This window comes from Etheostoma spectabile, chromosome 20 (genome assembly GCF_008692095.1).
Source record: "Etheostoma spectabile isolate EspeVRDwgs_2016 chromosome 20, UIUC_Espe_1.0, whole genome shotgun sequence".
In the NCBI taxonomy this organism is placed as follows: Eukaryota; Metazoa; Chordata; class Actinopteri; order Perciformes; family Percidae; genus Etheostoma; species Etheostoma spectabile.
The window spans coordinates 23,429,665-23,434,276 of record NC_045752.1 but is presented as its reverse complement, the minus strand read 5'-3'; the positions used below and the strand labels follow the sequence as shown (position 1 = coordinate 23,434,276).

The window sequence follows — 4,612 nt, the reverse complement described above, 5'->3', positions numbered from 1 at the left end:
TCCCTGAGCAGCTCCTTCAGCAGCAGACTGATACCCCCACGGTGTAAGAAGGAGAGGTATCGTAGGTCCTTCATCCCGGCCGCTGTCAGGCTCTATAACACCTGCACTACCTGATAGTGTTGTAGTTTCTGTTCCTGTTTTTCATTTAATCCACACACTCTCTGTATATCTTTATCTGTATTTATATTTTTTGATAACAAGTACTTAATTTTTACATATTATTCATGGTCACTGGTGAATATAACTTATATTATGGTTACCTACTTTTGCATTATTACTTTAATTACATATTCAATTTAATTTTAAAGTCACTTACTTACACTGCAATATTGTTTTTTTGTACTGTGGCAACCGCACCTTCCTTTACAAAACCTTTATTAGACGCCACTTTACTTCAGTCTACCTTCTGCACATTGTCTATTGTTTGCCTGTCTTTCTTGTGTTTACTTGTTTATTTTTATTTTTATTTTTATTTATTTTTTAATTTTTTTGCTGTTATTATTGAGAATGCTACTGTAACTAAGGAATTTCCCCGCTGTGGGATGAATAAAGTATTATCTTATCTTATCTTATCTTATCTTATCTTAAAGTCAAAGTGTGTACTTCCACTGACTGCTGAACAGCTGTGTTCCAACTCTGTCCCATCTCCAGCGATCCCCAGTCCTCCGGAGCAGATACTCGGGGCTTCTTTTTTTGCCGGACGCCGGAGAGCTCCGCAGCAATGCAGCACACGACAGAGAGTGATAGCAGATAGTCAAGCACAGAAACAAATAAAACATCTACTTTTCAAAATAAAATAGAGCGTGCTTTAGGTGGTGTCTGACGGGCCGGTTGGGGTTAGGGTTCTATTCTACGTAAATTTGTGAGATCTCGTGGGTCCGCGAGACTACAGATTTCAGCCATGGCCACAAAGTCCAGCGTGCTTTATTTTTTACACTCAAAACTGTTAAAGTATATTGTTCTCATCTATATAATTTTGTTTCTCCAAGTCCTACCAAAGCCGTCACTATTCATCCCTATCCCTCCCCCTACTGATGTCCCCTCTCCAGTTTATTTTCCGAATCTGGTGCCTTGCTTTGATTAGTTGCAGCTCTTTGTGTGCAGCAGACTTTGTCTTACAGTGCCATGGTGAAGTAGCTGCTCCGCCCAGTGTGTCCCATACGGACGCTATAGGGTGCGTAGTGCGTCGGTATCTAACGCTGAGGGGCCACTGACCTATCGTCAGTATGTTGATAAATTGGAGGTGAGAAAGAATTGTTTCCCCAGCAACAATAAGTCATGTACTAGGAGATATTAGGTCTATTAGTAACTTTGCTCATGGGCACCTTTGGCAGAATTCCACCCAGCAACCCTCATCTCACAAACCCTGATTTGGCTTGTTACACATGTATTCACTCACACATCTTTGAAGCCAGGTTTGTTCTATTTTTTAAATGGAATTTCACCTTGAAAGTGCTCAGTGAAATTATTTGCTTTAAACTCACCTGCTGGTTCGCCTATTGATAAATCCAGTCATTTTCTGTCTAAGCTGGTGCTTTTTTTGCTGGGCTCCCACATGACAAGGGAACTAATGTGTTGTAATGAGACTGAGCGCCGGAGTGACAGAATCAAATTTTCAGTTTGGTCCCAGGTTGAATTTCATTGGATACCAGGCTAAACAGTATTTAAGAGCCCCTGTGTTGAGCAATACTCCAGCTTGATAGAGCACTTGGAGATAAGAAGGCTCGCTCCTGCCTTTTAAATAACACTATGGACAGATATGTCAGGCTTGCTTCAAATGGCACTTTAGATGATATTAAGCTGAATTTATTACTGACACAACATATTAAGATGAAATGTGCCTTGACATACACACAAGACCACAAAAGATCTTTTTCAATCTCCATTTTATTTCCTTCTTCTTTTATTTTTACACAATTGTACATCAGCACGCTTGGTGTGGCAGAGCAAACAGTGTGTGTGATTTGAAGGCAGATGAGCAGAAAGCTAAAAATAAGCCGAAATATGCAATGTGTTGACACAGACATGAAGATGAAATGTCAGAATCAGGAGGGAAAGAATCAGAGCAGAGATAGAAATGTCAAAGACGCAGAAAAAGACTGCCAGATTATAAAACAGGGGATGATGGGAAGAGGTGTACAGGTAAACAAATAAATAAACAGAACGCACAAGCAAAAGAACCTAACTCGCTGAGTTAAATTATAGCAAAACTAGAAAGGTCTCTACATGTAATTCAAATGATGATTGAAAACTGTATATGGGTAGAAAATATAGGCCATAGAAACTGTTTTCTAATTTCTAATTCATACTTATAATTATTATGGGGAAAGTGCAATTTACAATTTGTTGTTACACACAACACACAAGAATGAAATACACACACACACACAAATGCATACATGCTCAGGTCCTTTACATGCACTAATGGAAAGATGTCAGAGAGAGTGGGCTGGGTGGGGGTGGGGGGTGGTTTGGTGAATGGCTTAAGAGCACCTTGGCAGCGAGGAGGAGGTGAACTGGCTTAAACCAGCGACCCCCCGGTTCTCAACCCAACTCCCTACGGACTGACGGACTGTAACCCAAAATATGGAACACCGTAAAGGGTAAAAATGTTTGAGGTTTCAAAAAGGCTTTGATATTTTTGGTGAAAAAAAGATATTTGAGTAATATGAAGTACTCAAATTAATGAACTACTGTTAATTATTTTCCTTATTCCCATTAACCCTTATCTGCAGGCCAGGAGCTATTGCATACATTCCCCAGTCCGTATCTGCCCCCAGTCTCCTTACAGCCATTCAATTTCCTAAACGTGAATAGTCATAAATCTCAAATACAGAACAGTTTGGAAGATTTTTTAAAAAGGAGGAATTTTAGCAAAGTAAAACAAGGAGCGAGCCTCTCATGTGAAATAATCCTATTAGAATGGTGATGAAAAAGAAAGAGTATGTATTATGAAAATGTATATGGGACTACTGTGTAGGTGTAATGGCTCCTGAAATTACTGATACTATTAAGAGTGTTTTCACACCTGTAGTGTGTGTCTTTGGTCCTAATCAATTGATGAGTTAATAAACTTGTTTTGCCCTTGGTTAGTTTGGTTTGGTTTCACACCTGGAAAACTCCAATCGTACCAAACTGTGTCATTACAAATCACGCAAGAACGAAAGAGACATTAGCTCAGATTGCTAAACACACCTGACTACAGGAGACATTAGCTCAGACTGCTAAGCTACCTGAATACAGGAGACATTACGTTACAGACTTGCAAACACACCTGTACTAAGGAGACATTAGAGCGCTGACTGTAAGCTACCTACTACAGAGACATTAGCTCGACTGCAATCTCACTGAACAGGAGACATTAGCACGATTGCTACACACCTGACTACAGGAGACATTAGCTCAGACTGCTAAGCTACCTGAATACAGGAGACATTAGTTCAGACTGCTAAACACACCTGACTAAAGGAGACATTAGCGCGGACTGTTAAGCTACCTGACTACAGGAGACATTAGCTCAGACTGCTAAGCTACCTGACTACAGGAGACATTAGCTAAGATTGCTAAACACACATGACTACAAGAGACATTAGCTCAGACTGCTAAACACACCTGACTACAAGAGACATTAGCTCAGATTGCTAAGCTACCTGACTACAGGTGATATTAGCTCAGACTGCTAAGCTACCTGACTACAGGAGACACTAGCTCAGACTGCTAAACACACCTGACTACAGGAGACATTAGCTCAGATTGCTAAACACACCTGACTACAGGAGACATTAGCTCAGATTGCTAAACACACCTGACTACAGGATGCACTAGCTCAGATTGCTAAACACACCTGACTACAGGAGACATTAGCTCAGATTGCTAAACACACATGACTACAGGAGACATTAGCTCAGACTGCTAAACACACATGACTACAAGAGACATTAGCTCAGATTGCTAAGCTACCTGACTACAGGAGATATTAGCTTAGACTGCTAAACACACCTGACTACAGGAGACATTAGCTCAGACTGCTAAACACACCTGACTACAGGAGACATTAGCTCAGATTGCTAAGCTACCTGACTACAGGAGATATTAGCTTAGACTGCTAAACACACCTGACTACAAGAGACATTAGCTCAGATTGCTAAGCTACCTGACTACAGGAGATATTAGCTTAGACTGCTAAACACACCTGACTACAGGAGACATTAGCTCAGATTGCTAAGCTACCTGACTACAGGAGACTTTAGTTCAGATTGCTAAACACACCTGACTACAGGAGCCATCAGCTCAGACTGGAGGAGTATGTATAGTTGGTGCGGTTCGAGTACGGATCACGTTCTCACCACAAACGAACCACTCCAGAGTTCTATTGATTGCGTACCGCGACCAGCTCTTCAAGCAGATCTCGGTACGCTTGTTTGGTCCTTTTGGTGCTTTAGAGTTTGATTGCTGCATTCTCACCTGCCCAAACAAACCAGAACAGTGGGGCAAATAAACTAGGGGTGCCTGGATAGCTCACCTGGTGAAGGGTGCGCCTCATGTACAAAGGGTCTGTCCCTGTTGCAGTGGCCACAGGTTCAACTCCGGCCTGTGGTCCTTTTCTGCATGT

General features: G+C 41.4%; 1 long non-coding RNA gene across 1 annotated transcript in view; it reads right to left on the bottom strand.

Annotated features, from left to right (window-relative positions):
• LOC116670445 (uncharacterized) overlaps positions 1 to 3,259 on the bottom strand; it is a 23,228-nt gene extending 19,969 nt beyond the window's left edge. Inside the window, exons 1-2 of the long non-coding RNA XR_004327024.1 lie at positions 3,249 to 3,259; positions 394 to 403 (exon numbers count right to left, since the gene is read on the bottom strand). This is a non-coding gene — a long non-coding RNA (uncharacterized LOC116670445). The remainder of the gene's footprint in view (positions 1 to 393; positions 404 to 3,248) is intronic.
• Between the last annotated feature and the right edge of the window lie 1,353 nt (positions 3,260 to 4,612).